This window comes from Zootermopsis nevadensis, unplaced genomic scaffold, assembly GCF_977971745.1.
Source record: "Zootermopsis nevadensis isolate Lab colony 2312 unplaced genomic scaffold, Znev_1.0 Znev_ptg000022l, whole genome shotgun sequence".
Taxonomy (NCBI): domain Eukaryota; kingdom Metazoa; phylum Arthropoda; class Insecta; order Blattodea; family Termopsidae; genus Zootermopsis; species Zootermopsis nevadensis.
This window is the reverse complement of record NW_028259154.1, coordinates 25,776,472-25,791,964: the sequence shown is the minus strand read 5'-3', so window position 1 is coordinate 25,791,964 and position 15,493 is coordinate 25,776,472. Positions and strand designations below refer to the sequence as shown.

The following is a 15,493-nucleotide window of genomic DNA, read 5'->3' as shown; positions in this document are numbered from 1 at the left end:
ATAAATGGGAACGCAGGAAAACTGTTAGGGCCAGCAGTGGTATCGGTCTAGAATTAGATGATGGTGTCTCGACATGAGGATTCAGGACAGAGCCAGGATATGATAGGTTACGAATCGTTTGAAAATGTGGCGAAATTGAAGTACTTGGGGAAGACGCTATAAAGTGAGAATGGGATTTATGACGAAATGAAGAGATTGAATTTGGGGAACGTTTGGTCTGATTCAGTTGAAAATATTTTGTCTTTCCATCTCATATAAAGACAGGAAAGTCCAGGATACGTGGGAGAGTATTAAATGCTTATTCTTAAATAATTGAAAAGCTTATGTTAAATAGATTAACGCTTTATGTTCAAAGTAATAAAATATTGGTTACATTAGAAGATTGTTGGGAGACAGGAATGTTAAATTGAGGGTAACACACTCTAGGAGAATTTATTAATATGTATATAATGAAATTTTTTGTGGGCAAATTACATTCGTGTGATATTGAAGGAAGAGTTGCTAACTGAATTTCTTAGACGCCGAAATACAATTACGGAATGCAAATTGTTGTGAGAACAGGAAATCGCGGATTTCAAGAGATTTTGTAGTAGTAGTCGTTTTTATTCTGAAAAATAAATGTGCTTCGAATGACGTACCTAATCAGAACTCGTAATGTCTCGTGTAGTGTCGGACAGTAGTCTATGACGAGAGAAATTTTCATCGCAGCTTACAAGTTGGCCGTAAATGTACTTATGATGGATGACAAGATACGAAAGTTGGTAAAAAATATGATAATTTTCTGTTTGGAAATTAATTTCGGGATTTGAAAGAGTTTCGTCTCTTAAACGTTTGCTAAGTCGAGCACGTGTTAAAATATATCGCCGTGAAACAAGTGTTAACGTCACTCAGTTAAATAGGGAGAACATTTTGTGGAAAAATGCTGTAAGAGTGAAGAAGACAAGTTGAAAAATAATTGCAGGTTTCAAGCCTACATTTTCATGTACCGTCACTTATGAAAACTCCTCATCGTAAAAAGCCACAACTTGTAGTATTATGCAGAAACTGCTTTTCTGTGACAAAGAGCTTCCTAACGTTTAAGAATGCTGAATCATATTTGTGAAGGTTAGTGTATGTAGCACTTGCGTAAATTATTTATATGATATTTGAAATATTTGCTTGTGTTGTATGAATTTGTTAGCGTAAGGTAGTGTAGTGTAGTTTTGTGTTTGTCGTTGTCTTGGTTGAGTGTACGGATGTATGTGGTGCGTATGTTTGGTTCGAATGTGTTTTGTGTTTGCCTTTTTTTAGTGATTTTTTTTAGGTTGTGTTGGCTACTGTCTCCTTGGAGTGCAGTTTGCTGCGTTCCGTACAATTGGCTCTCCAAGGCCAGTTACGATCTCTAGAGACAGTACCATTGTCTAAGGCAGTCCCGATCTCGAAGGCTAGTTTGGTTGTCTGAGGCTGTTGCCGTTCTCGAAGGCTAGATCTGTTATCTTGAGGCGATTGCCAGTCTCAAAGGCGGAATCCGTTGTCATTTTGCAGCTGTGGCCTCGAAAGGCACTTTTTCGTTCTCGTAGGTGAGTTCCGATCTCGAAGGCCAGTTTTGCTCTCTTACGACAGACCTCGTTATCACAGGATAGTTCTGATCTCAATGGCCAGTTCCCGTTCTCATTAGACAGTCCACTCTCAAAGCCAGATACCACCCTCGTAGCAGAGTCTAGATCTCGTTTTCATGAAATCGTTCCCGATCTGAAAGGCCAGTTGCATTCTCCGTCGCCGTCCGTGACATCGAGTCCGGTCGTAGTATTCTGTCCATGTCCTCGAGTCCGATACATGTAGTCTCCGCGTAGTGGAGTTGGGTGCACCCAGTTTCTGTCGTCGAGTCTATTAGGTTTATAGCGTCTATTACGTCGAGAGTGTGTGTGTGTGTGTGGGGGGGGGGGGTTCCTGCCGCGTCGTCGAATTCGAAGTATGACGTCGAGAGAGTGTGTGTGTGTGTGTGGTTCCTGCCGTCGCCGTGGAGTCCGGTGAATCCAGTTGCTGCCGTCGTGTGTGTGTGTGAGAGTCCGGTCCTTGTTTGGGGTGTAGTCTGCGCCCATGGGTTTGGGTAACTTTTTCTGATTGCGAGTTTCGAAGACTGCTGCCGAGGTTGGCCTGGCCGTCGAGCTTTGGTGCTGTCGCGAGTGCGGCCTGGTTTTGCGAGTATCGGTAACTTCCGGTGAGTGCGTGCCGTAGAGAGGTGTCTGAGCCCTCGAGTTTCGGTAATTCCCGACGAGTACGACGTGTGTCCTCGAGTGTCCGTAACTGCTGATGACTGCGGTTTGTGTCGGCGAGTCTTGGTAATTGCAGCCGAGTGCGGTCTGAGTCCCAGAGTATGGGTAATTGTCGAGGAGACCGTTCTGAGCCCCCCCGAGTTTCGGAAACTGCCGATGAATTAGGTCTGCGCTCCCGAGTTTGGTAACTGTCGCCGAGTACGGTGCGTGCCCCAGAGCCAATGTCGTGACGGGAGTGGAAGTTGGAGTCCTGGCTGGAAGAAAGGTCCTGGAGTGAGAAGAAAGGTCCTGGAGTGAGGAGAAAGGTCCTGGAGTGAGAAGAATGGTGGTAAGCGAAAGCTGAAATGAATTTGTATGGCGGTAAAACATGTTAAAAATAATGAGATGTGTTGAGTGCGGTGTGGATGTGTGTCGAATGCGGTATGTTTGGTTGCGAGTGTTGTGGATTGTCGTGTCTTGTGTCTTGTGTGTGGTATAGATTGGTTTCAGATGGCTTTGTATATGGTATAGATTGGTTTCAGATGGCTAAGTGAATGCTTTTATATTAGAGGCAGTTAGAAAGTGATTTGAAAATGGATTGGGTTTAGATGGCTTTGTATATGGTATAGATTGGTTTCAGATGGCTAAGTGAATGCTTTTATATTAGAGGCAGTTAGAAAGTGATTTGAAAATGGATTGGGTTTAGATGGCTTTGTATATGGTATAGATTGGTTTCAGATGGCTAAGTGAATGCTTTTATATTAAAGGCAGTTAGAAAGTGATTTGAAAATGGATTGGGTTTAGATGGCTTTGTATGTGATATAGATTGGTTTCAGATGGCTAAGTGAATGCTTTTATATTAAAGGCAGTTAGAAAGTGATTTGAAAATGGATTGGGTTTAGATGGCTTTGTGTGTAGTATAGATTGGTTTCAGATGGCTAAGTGAATGCTTTTATATTAAAGGCAGTTACAAAGTTATCTTGAAATAGACTGAACTTAGATTTATTTTTGATTGGTTTTGGATTTGATGTTTGATGGCTAAGTGAATGCTTTTATATTAAAGGCAGTTACAAAGTTATCTTGAAATAGACTGAACTTAGATTTATTTTTGAATGGTTTTGGGTTTGATGTTTGATGGCTAAGTGAATGCTTTTATATTAAAGGCAGCTACAAAGTTATCTTGAAATAGACTGAACTTAGATTTATTTTTGAATGGTTTTGGGTTTGATGTTTGATGGCTAAGTGAATGCTTTTATATTAAAGGCAGTTACAAAGTTATCTTGAAATAGACTGAACTTAGATTTATTTTTGAATGGTTTTGGGTTTGATGTTTGATGGCTATGTGAATGTTTTTACATTGAATACATTTACAAAGTTATCTTGAAATAGACTGAACTTAGATTTATTTTTGATTGGTTTTGGATTTGATGTTTGATGGCTAAGTGAATGCTTTTATATTAAAGGCAGTTACAAAGTTATCTTGAAATAGACTGAACTTAGATTTATTTTTGAATGGTTTTGGGTTTGATGTTTGATGGCTATGTGAATGTTTTTACATTGAATACATTTACAAAGTTATCCTGAAATAGACTGAACTTAGATTTATTTTTGATTGGTTTTGGATTTGATGTTTGATGGCTATGTGAATGTTTTTACATTGAATGCATTTACAAAGTTATCCTGAAATAGACTGAACTTAGATTTATTTTTGATTGGTTTTGGATTTGATGTTTGATGGCTATGTGAATGTTTTTACATTGAATGCATTTACAAAGTTATCCTGAAATAGACTGAACTTAGATTTATTTTTGATTGGTTTTGGGTTTGATGGCTATGTGAATGTTTTTACACTGAATGCATTTACAAAGTTATCTTGAAATAGACTGAACTTAGATTTATTTTTGATTGGTTTTGGATTTGATGTTTGATGGCTATGTGAATGTTTTTACATTGAATGCATTTACAAAGTTATCCTGAAATAGACTGAACTTAGATTTATTTTTGATTGGTTTTGGATTTGATGTTTGATGGCTATGTGAATGTTTTTACATTGAATGCATTTACAAAGTTATCCTGAAATAGACTGAACTTAGATTTATTTTTGATTGGTTTTGGATTTGATGTTTGATGGCTATGTGAATGTTTTTACATTGAATGCATTTACAAAGTTATCCTGAAATAGACTGAACTTAGATTTATTTTTGATTGGTTTTGGATTTGATGTTTGATGGCTATGTGAATGTTTTTACATTGAATGCATTTACAAAGTTATCCTGAAATAGACTGAACTTAGATTTATTTTTGATTGGTTTTGGGTTTGATGGCTATGTGAATGTTTTTACACTGAATGCATTTACAAAGTTATCTTGAAATAGACTGAACTTAGATTTATTTTTGATTGGTTTTTGGGTTTGATGGCTATGTGAATGCTTTTATATTGAATGCATTTACAAAGTTATCCTGAAATAGACTGAACTTAGATTTATTTTTGATTGGTTTTGGGTTTGATGGCTATGTGAATGTTTTTACATTGAATGCATTTACAAAGTTATCCTGAAATAGACTGAACTTAGATTTATTTTTGATTGGTTTTGGGTTTGATGGCTATGTGAATGTTTTTACATTGAATGCATTTACAAAGTTATCCTGAAATAGACTGAACTTAGATTTATTTTTGATTGGTTTTGGATTTGATGTTTGATGGCTATGTGAATGTTTTTACATTGAATGCATTTACAAAGTTATCCTGAAATAGACTGAACTTAGATTTATTTTTGATTGGTTTTGGGTTTGATGGCTATGTGAATGTTTTTACACTGAATGCATTTACAAAGTTATCTTGAAATAGACTGAACTTAGATTTATTTTTGATTGGTTTTTGGGTTTGATGGCTATGTGAATGCTTTTATATTGAATGCATTTACAAAGTTATCCTGAAATAGACTGAACTTAGATTTATTTTTGATTGGTTTTGGGTTTGATGGCTATGTGAATGTTTTTACATTGAATGCATTTACAAAGTTATCCTGAAATAGACTGAACTTAGATTTATTTTTGATTGGTTTTGGGTTTGATGGCTATGTGAATGTTTTTACATTGAATGCATTTACAAAGTTATCCTGAAATAGACTGAACTTAGATTTATTTTTGATTGGTTTTGGATTTGATGTTTGATGGCTATGTGAATGTTTTTACATTGAATGCATTTACAAAGTTATCCTGAAATAGACTGAACTTAGATTTATTTTTGATTGGTTTTGGGTTTGATGGCTATGTGAATGTTTTTACACTGAATGCATTTACAAAGTTATCTTGAAATAGACTGAACTTAGATTTATTTTTGATTGGTTTTTGGGTTTGGTGGCTATGTGAATGCTTTTATATTGAATGCATTTACAAAGTTATCTTGAAATAGACTGAACTTAGATTTATTTTTGATTGGTTTTTGGGTTTGATGGCTATGTGAATGTTTTTACATTGAATGCATTTACAAAGTTATCTTGAAATAGACTGAACTTAGATTTATTTTTGATTGGTTTTTGGGTTTGGTGGCTATGTGAATGCTTTTATATTGAATGCATTTACAAAGTTATCTTGAAATAGACTGAACTTAGATTTATTTTTGATTGGTTTTTGGGTTTGATGGCTATGTGAATGTCTTTACATTGAATGCATTTACAAAGTTATCTTGAAATAGACTGAACTTAGATTTATTTTTGATTGGTTTTGGGTTTGATGGCTATGTGAATGTTTTTACATTGAATGCATTTACAAAGTTATCTTGAAATAGACTGAACTTAGATTTATTTTTGATTGGTTTTGGATTTGATGTTTGATGGCTATGTGAATGTTTTTACATTGAATGCATTTACAAAGTTATCTTGAAATAGACTGAACTTAGATTTATTTTTGATTGGTTTTGGATTTGATGGCTATGTGAATGCTTTTATATTGAATGCATTTACAAAGTTATCTTGAAATAGACTGAACTTAGATTTATTTTTGATTGGTTTTGGGTTTGATGGCTATGTGAATGCTTTTATACTGAATGCATTTACAAAGTTATCTTGAAATAGACTGAACTTAGATTTATTTTTGATTGGTTTTGGGTTTGATGGCTATGTGAATGTTTTTACATTGAATGCATTTACAAAGTTATCTTGAAATAGACTGAAGTTAGATTTATTTTTGATTGGTTTTGGGTTTGATGGCTATGTGAATGCTTTTATATTGAATGCATTTACAAAGTTATCTTGAAATAGACTGAACTTAGATTTATTTTTGATTGGTTTTGGGTTTGATGGCTATGTGAATGTTTTTACATTGAATGCATTTACAAAGTTATCTTGAAATAGACTGAACTTAGATTTATTTTTGATTGGTTTTGGGTTTGATGGCTATGTGAATGTTTTTACATTGAATGCATTTACAAAGTTATCTTGAAATAGACTGAACTTAGATTTATTTTTGATTGGTTTTTGGGTTTGATGGCTATGTGAATGTCTTTACATTGAATGCATTTACAAAGTTATCTTGAAATAGACTGAACTTAGATTTATTTTTGATTGGTTTTGGGTTTGATGGCTATGTGAATGTTTTTACATTGAATGCATTTACAAAGTTATCTTGAAATAGACTGAACTTAGATTTATTTTTGATTGGTTTTGGGTTTGATGGCTATGTGAATGTTTTTACATTGAATGCATTTACAAAGTTATCTTGAAATAGACTGAACTTAGATTTATTTTTGATTGGTTTTGGGTTTGATGGCTATGTGAATGTTTTTACATTGAATGCATTTACAAAGTTATCTTGAAATAGACTGAACTTAGATTTATTTTTGATTGGTTTTGGGTTTGATGGCTATGTGAATGTTTTTACATTGAATGCATTTACAAAGTTATCCTGAAATAGACTGAACTTAGATTTATTTTTGATTGGTTTTGGGTTTGATGGCTATGTGAATGTTTTTATATTGAATGCATTTACAAAGTTATCCTGAAATAGACTGAACTTAGATTTATTTTTGATTGGTTTTGGGTTTGATGGCTATGTGAATGTTTTTACATTGAATGCATTTACAAAGTTATCTTGAAATAGACTGAACTTAGATTTATTTTTGATTGGTTTTGGGTTTGATGGCTATGTGAATGTTTTTACATTGAATGCATTTACAAAGTTATCTTGAAATAGACTGAACTTAGATTTATTTTTGATTGGTTTTGGGTTTGATGGCTATGTGAATGTTTTTACATTGAATGCATTTACAAAGTTATCTTGAAATAGACTGAATTTAGATTGATTTTTGAATGGTTTTGGGTTTGATTTTAGATGGGTATGTGACTGCTTTTACATTATAGGCAATCACAAAGTCATCTTGATATAGTTTGATTTTAGATTGATTTGTGAATGGTTTTGGGTTTGATTTTAGATGGGTATGTGACTGATTTTATGTTGACAGCATTCCCAAAGTTATCTGAAAATAGATTTTTATTTGGTATTGGTATGTGATTGCTTTTGGGTTGGTTTCAGTTTGCTTTTTGATTATTTTGCTTTGGTTTGAGGTGAAATGTGATGGGTATGTGACTGCTTTTATGTTAAAGGGAGTCACAAAGCCATGCGAAAGTAGATTGGTGACTGCTTCCATTTGTACTGAATTTATTTTGATATTAGGTGGATGGTAACTGTAGTGTGTGTGTAGTTTATGTGTTTAGTTCTTGTGTGTGTGTGTGTAGTACTACATGTCGATAGATTTTGAGTGCACGTTCTGTCTACGTATGCGCAAATTATTTCTGCTTTTGAGTTGCACGCGTACATAGCCGTAGGCGCATTCTGCGTGCAGGTGAAGTCGATAGATGTCTTGTGCGTAGTGGAGGCAGGTTCTCTCTGTGTGGGGGCATGCATGCGTGTGGTATGTGCGCTCAGAATATATATATATAATAAGTATGTGTGCAAGTTATTATTGATTATATATGCGAAGCTCTTGAGTGCAGCATGCGATTATTATAATTTATGCATGTGGAGAGTATTTGCTAGCATATCTTATGAATGCAGAGAGTGTGTGTTGAGATCTTGTAGAAATGTATTTTATTTATTTACTTTTCGTATGTTTTAAGTTGATATTGATGTTTGTTATTTCATAAATAATTTCTTGACTGACTTCGAGTTAGTCCGTTGTCAAGTACGAAAGAATTGAAACAGCAGAATTAAGAAAAATTACAAGGAAGTAAGAAATGAATACGAAGTGACTACACAAAATGAAAAATTATCCAAAATACGAAGATCATCATCCGTTAAAGAGAACTCAACACTTGCAAAGACATGATAAATGGCAAAAAAGATGACTTGCTTAAAAACATAGAATTTATAAAAGCTGCTATGTTTTAAATTAAATAATATTTTGCTACAAAGTGTCTTTTAAAGCATCAACAGTCTTGTTTACATGGATGATCATTTATATATATTTCAAGTAATTATTCAACTCTGCACATTAGGCAAGATGAAAAGAATAACTGCAAGAGAATAAGAAAAAGTAAAACAATAAAGAAATTAGACACAAAACGAAAAAGAAACAAGAAAATAAAGTAAAAGAAAATAAATACATACTAAAAGCTGAAAGAAATTAAAAGAGTTTGCTCTTTTTAATTCTTTCAGCTTTTAGTATGTATTTATTGTCTTTTACTTTATTTTCTTGTTTCTTTTTCGTTTTGTGTCTAATTTCTTTATTGTTTTACTTTTTCTTATTCTCTTGCAGTTATTCTTTTAATTTTGACTAATGTTGAATAATTATTTGAAATATATATAAATGATCATCCATGTAAACAAGACTGTTGATGCTTTAAGAGACACTTTGTGGCAAAATATTATTTAATTTAAAACATAGCAGCTTTTATGAATTGTATGTTTTTAAGCAAGTCATCTTTTTTGCCATTTATCATGTCTTTGCAAGTGTTGAGTTGTTTTTAATGGATGATGACTTTTTGTATTTTTGATAATTTTTCATTTTGTGTAGTGACTTTGTATTCATTTCTTATTTTCTTGTACTTTTTTAATTGTGCTGTTTAATTTTTTTTTACTTGACAGCGGACTAACTCGAAGTCAGTCAAGAAATTATTTATGAAATAACAAACATCAATATCAACTTAAAACATACGAAAAGTAAATAAATAAAATATATTTCTACAAGATCTCAACACACACTCTCTGCATTCATAAGATATGCTAGCAAATACTCTCCACATGCATAAATTATAATAATCGCATGCTGCACTCAAGAGCTTCGCATATATAATCAATAATAACTTGCACACATACTTATTATATATATATTCTGAGCGCACATACCACACGCATGCATGCCCCCACACAGAGAGAACCTGCCTCCACTACGCACAAGACATCTATCGACTTCACCTGCACGCAGAATGCGCCTACGGCTATGTACGCGTGCAACTGAAAAGCAGAAATAATTTGCGTATACGTAGACAGAACGTGCACTCAGAATCTATTTTATTTTATATTTATTATTTATGTTTTGAGATATAATTTTCTTTGCTTTGATTGAAATTAATGTTTGTTTTTTGCTTTTTTTCAGGTGATGATACTTTTCCAGTCGAGGTAAAGAAGATGAAAATAAATGAATGAATTATATTTTGTAAACTGATGTACAAACAGAAATTTTTTGCATAATAAAGACTTTTTTTATTTTGAGTAATGTTATCATTTAGGGTTCCTGAATTCCTTCCATACACTCTAGCTAGAACTTAGAATTTTTTCGTACTTTGCCAGAACTTAGATTCTGGTAGAAGTACGAAATATTCTAAGAACTTAGAATTTTTTCGGACTTTGCCAAGAACTTAGTTTCTTGGTACAAGTTCGGAAAATTCTAAGAAGAACTTAGAAATTTTTTCGTATTGCTGGTCAAAACTTAGTTTTTGGCCGCAATACGAAAATTTCTAAGTTCTTCTTATAGTTGAGGAAAATGATAAGTTTTTAGGCGGCAAAGTACTTGAAAAATATTTAGGTCGAAGAAGTACTTGAAAAATATTTATAGTTTAAGAAATATTTCTAAGTTCTGCGAGCTGTTTAAAAGCGCGCCTTATATAGGCGGCGCTTCCGTCGTTGCTCTTTTTATATAGGCGGGGGATTCGGATTTTCGATGGCAAGGCTTACCTCTTGGTGGTGCCCCTAAGCCAATTTTTCCCCTTTCTACAAAATAAACGAAACCGCTGCTTGGGGGACCTGCTGAGAAGAAATCCATGGCAAGGCTTACCTCTTGGTGTCTAAGGGATTTTTTCCCCCTGCATAGAGAACCGGCGCCGCCGCGCTGCTTGAATATCAGAATTATTTTCTACGAAACCCTGCTCCGAATCAAATTGCCTCGAAGAATTTTTTTACTGCGTGCAGGAAATTCCTCTCGCTCGCTGTACTATTTATTATTCAATTTTCTTATAATTTACTTTATTTCTTTTATTATTTCTTCTTTAATCTCGACTTTTTTCTCGCTGCACGTAATCTTTTTTGCGCGGCAAACCCCAACAATTTCTTCCCAAGTCCGGCGCAGTCTTTGAACCGGACGGTCATATTTTTTTACATTTCTTTAAAAAATTTACCTAACCAGGATTCGAACCAGCGAACCTTACAATCCGAAGCCGGGGCACTCTAACCACTACGCTACTAAGTTACTTGACATACCGAAATTTAAAACTTCCTGATATCTTACAATAGAATAACTGACGAATTTAAATTAATGCTAAACACTCATCTATTTATATTAACTTTAAAAAACTCTACCTGGCCGGGTTTCGATCGACCGACCCTTGCATCCACAGGCAAGCACGCTAACCACTGCGCTACCAAGGCTCTTGACATACTGCAATTTAAAACTTCCTGATATCTTACAATAGAATAACTGTCGATTTTAAATTAATACTAAACTCGTCTATCCATATTAATTTTAAAAAACTCTACCTGGCCGGGTTTCGATCGACCGACCCTTGCATCCATAGCCAAGCACGCTAACCACTGCGCTACCAAGGCTCTTGACATACTGCAATTTAAAACTTCCTGATATCTTACAATAGAATAACTGTCGAATTTAAATTAGTACTAAACCCGTCTATCTATATTAATTTTAAAAAACACTTAGAATGCGTATTCTCTCAAACAATAAAAAACAACGTTTATATATTCCTTCTGCTCCATTTATTTATAAAATATTACGTATACACATATTAATAATAGTTCCGCCCTACGCCGCTAGGTGAACGATAAAACGCCACCATTGTCGAGGTTTCCTTCGTATCTCTTACCGTCTTCGTTCATGAGAGACGACCTAGATGGCGTTAGGATTGGCGAGTGTTCACGTCAATAGTCACGTCAGTAACTGCAACTACTGTGAAAATTGTTAAAAGACCTATTTTCGACTTACGTCAGTAAACGCGTCATTTTCTAAATTACGTATTTAATGTAGGCACCTACTTTGTGATTTCAATAGCTTTACAGTTCCTTTACCTACTACTACTACTACTACTACTATTATTATTGTTATTGCTTTATTGGTCTAATAATTATTATAATAGTAATTCATGTGATATGCAATATTAAAAAGCCAAACCTCAGAGTAGCTTTAACTAATTAATTACCATTATCATCTTGTCAGCAAAGAGCACAAACCTTTTGACATCAACGTCATTCTATAGATAACATTAGCTTACCCTTCTTCCAGAAAAAGTTGTAGATTGATGATTATCATTATTATTCCAAACGTTAATTAATATGTTAAATCCAATTTTTTTTTAAGAATAAACTACTTTACAAAACGAAATATTATGCATCACGTCATGCATTTAGCTACACAACTCAAAAGATGCAGAAAACATACAAATTACATAATTAATTCAAAGCAATTTACTCGGAATAACTTGTAATTATGGTAGAAGAGGGATCAAGGATTGCAGTTGCGCCAAACTGAGATTTCTGACTTACGTCACTATTGTTCTCAGCAGGCGATATATTTTATTCACACGTCCCATGTAGCATACGACAACTTATTCATGTCATAACAATAATTACAATGATACACGCATAAAGCAAATTGCAAGAGCTGGTAGTAGAGTCTTGGGTGAATCGCCGTGTGTGTCGAGTCGTAGTATACACCGTCTTTCAAAAGTAGCTTTACAACTTCTCAGCAGAATATAAATTTATTTAAACGACGTACGCAATATTTTTAAATGCACGAATTTAGCCAAACACATCAAGTTTCATGCACATAAACTGTAGTACCGAAAAATATTACGTCGCGTTCAAGACAAAGGATTTCTGGACTCAGTAATTTTCAGTGACGAAAGCACGTTCCATGTCACTGGTAAGGTCAACGCACACAACTGCAGGATTCGGGGTAGTGAAAATCCACGCGCCTTCCTGGAACATGTGTTCTCAGCCCTCAGCAAGGATAAAGCGTGCGACCCGTACTTTTTCATGGAGAAGACCATTACCGGCATCGTGTATCTGGACATTCCCCAACAGTTCCTCATTCCTCAACTTGACGAAGAACACCACGAAGGACGCATTCACTTCAAGCAAGACGGTGCACCCCCTCATTACCTCGGAGAAGTGCGGGAGTACCTCTACAACCGTTTCCCAGGTCGGTGGATCGGTCGGGCCGCACCAATAGCATGGTCACCTCGTTACACCTCTATATTTTTTCTTCTTTGCATTTCTTAAACATCGAGTGTACGTGCCACCCTAACCTGCAAATGTGGCCGAACTCCAAACTCCAATTACCGCCGCTCAAGTGTCACCGGAGATGCTACTACACCACGTGTAGCAAGATATTGCCGCATAACAAATGAAACTCACATTCAACCATAAAAATCCGATGGACATAAAACTTCCAGTGTTTCTGAGATTATATTTTTCTCCTATCAGTTCACCGATATCTCGCCCTCCTCAACTTGTAAAGCTACTTTTGAAACACGCTACACATATTGTATGAATCACGCAAGTCACTGCTAAAAGACATCCCTGCCTCATTTTGCAAATAGTAGTGTCTTCTGTGAATCTCGTAAATCATTGGTAAAACAGCCCCCTGCCGTGTGTAGGAACTGGTGGTGTATTATGTAAATTACGCAAATCATTGCTAAAACAAACTCCTGCCTTGTCTTGAAAGTGGTAACGTCTATGGTCAATCACATACCTCATTCCTAAAACAAACCCCTGCCTTTTCTTCGAATTGTTAATGTCTGTGGTGAATCTCGTACGTCATTGCTAAAACAAACCCCTGCCTTGCCTTGGAACTGGTAGTGTCTTGTTTGAATCTCGTACGCCATTGTTAAAACAAACCCCTGCGTTGTCATGGAAGTGGTAGTGCCTTGAATGAATCATGTATGTCACTGGTAAACGAACCCCTGCCTTGAATTCGAAGTGGTAATGTCTGTGAAGAATCAAGCAAAACATTAGTAAATCAACCCCTGCTTTATCTTCCAAGTGGTAGTGTCTTGTGTGAATCTCGTACGTCATTGTTAGAACAAACCCATGCCGTGTCTTCCTAGTATTGAGGATGAAAAACGCCTGAAGAACCGGCTGAGGAGGCGGTGGCAGGTCACGAAAGACCCCGCTCTCAAGGCCCAGGTCAACCGACTCCAGAGGTCGGTGACCTATCGGCTCAACGAGTTCACGGACGAACAGTGGAGCGACACCCTGTAATCTTACTACTGCCGAGGAGCACTGGCTCTTTCAGACGCCGACAACCTTGAGATCCAGTTTCTGCCGGTGGACGACCCGTCAGACCGGGCTGTTATTGACATGGTTAACGAGGCGATGCCCCCGCAAGTGAACCGACATTAACCAGTCCCTCGGAGGTCCTTCAGGCCATCGAGGGACTCAAGGTTGGCAAGGCTCGGGGCCCCAACGGTATACCAAATAGGGTCCCTGAGACATCTTCCACGGCGCGCGATAACCTTTCTCACGAAAGTGTTCATCGCGGTCCTCCGCGTGGTGTCCATACTGTAACCGCGGAAGGACCCCACGCTGCCTTCTTCCTCCAGACCAACCAATCTTCTTGACACTGTCGGCAAGCTCTGTGACAAGATCCTATTAACAAAGCTGCTACACGAGGTGAACCAACGCGGGCTGCTGCTCTCAAGTTTTAATCCTTCCACCGAGTAGGCACGTTTCTATCAAACGCAACAGCCGAATCATCGAGCCGCCTACGAGCAGTTTAATTAGGAATATATTCCTATTTTTTGTGTGTCTTAAGAAAAAATAAAAGTAAGCGTCTCCGAAATATCACAGCGACACGAGAAAAGAGAATTCGCTTCGTCCGTGCTAAAGTCGCCTCACCATCTGCCCCACGTATATTCTCTGAGTGTCGGAGGCTCTTACTCGCCGACAAATTCCCTTCAATCTCTCCACACATTGTCAGTGGAAACACTGTTCCGGAGAATTAGACGTAAATACGTCTATACGGAAAGGAAGTTTATATATTGGCTTTATTCTAAATATTTCCTTTATACATGCTTTACAATTGAGTAAAGTTTGATTAAGACTTTGCTTATTCAACTTCAATTATTTTCGCTTAAGATTTTGATCCAGTAGTACTACATCGAGGATTTGACATCAACATTAATCCAAACGTTTCCTCCATAAATGTGACAAAGCTTTGATTTTCCTCCTTCTTTAAATCAATGTTAAAATCTCCTGGCAATATTATCGGCATTGTATTAGGATTCTCTGTGGCCATAACTGAAAACATCTTTGTATAATTTCCCAAATGACTCAAAACAAATCTCTTACAATCATCAATAAGTCTGCCGCACAGATATCACCTCTGTAATCTGCTCCATCATTCTTAGGTAACTTCATCAACAGATGTGGGGTAGCCATGATGGCCACTCCACCTGCTCTCTGTTCGTCACGTGATGCATTTATAACCTTCCAGATTTACAGTTTCGGTGAGAGCCAGGATATCGGTTTCAGTTGTCTTGCACGTGAGTTTTTAAACCGTACGTTTAGAGTGGTCATTTTTAGATCATGAATACCAGCACTCCTTATGAATGCCCTCACCGAAGCAGTCATCGTGGGCAATATATGTGTTTCTAACCGCCTCAGCTCCTTCGGGTTGTTTGTTCCCTTGGCATGATAAAACACGAAGTCGTTGTTTCTGCTTGTGATGTACAAACTGTCCAACGATGTAACGCGAGAACTCATGATTTATACCAGGGGTCGGCAAACATTTTTTCTAAAGGACCAAATAGTAA

At 36.2% G+C, this 15,493-nt stretch overlaps 2 long non-coding RNA genes across 15 annotated transcripts in view; one reads left to right on the top strand and one right to left on the bottom strand.

Moving 5' to 3' along the window:
• LOC110840935 (uncharacterized) overlaps positions 1-9,944 on the top strand; it is a 67,336-nt gene extending 57,392 nt beyond the window's left edge. For all 6 annotated transcript variants that reach the window (XR_015536478.1, XR_015536477.1, XR_015536475.1 and 3 more), the window contains 2 exons: positions 1,291-2,583; positions 9,829-9,944. This is a non-coding gene — a long non-coding RNA (uncharacterized LOC110840935). The remainder of the gene's footprint in view (positions 1-1,290; positions 2,584-9,828) is intronic.
• LOC110839159 (uncharacterized) overlaps positions 1-15,493 on the bottom strand; it is a 34,832-nt gene that overhangs the window by 6,783 nt on the left and 12,556 nt on the right. For 5 of the 9 annotated variants that reach the window (XR_015536481.1, XR_015536480.1, XR_015536484.1 and 2 more), the window contains one exon: positions 11,416-13,668. The exons of 1 other annotated variant lie outside the window; for it this stretch is intronic. This is a non-coding gene — a long non-coding RNA (uncharacterized LOC110839159). Of the gene's footprint in view, positions 1-11,415; positions 15,475-15,493 lie in introns of those variants that run through there. 3 more of the 9 variants (XR_015536483.1, XR_015536487.1, XR_015536489.1) reach the window with 3 other exon arrangements.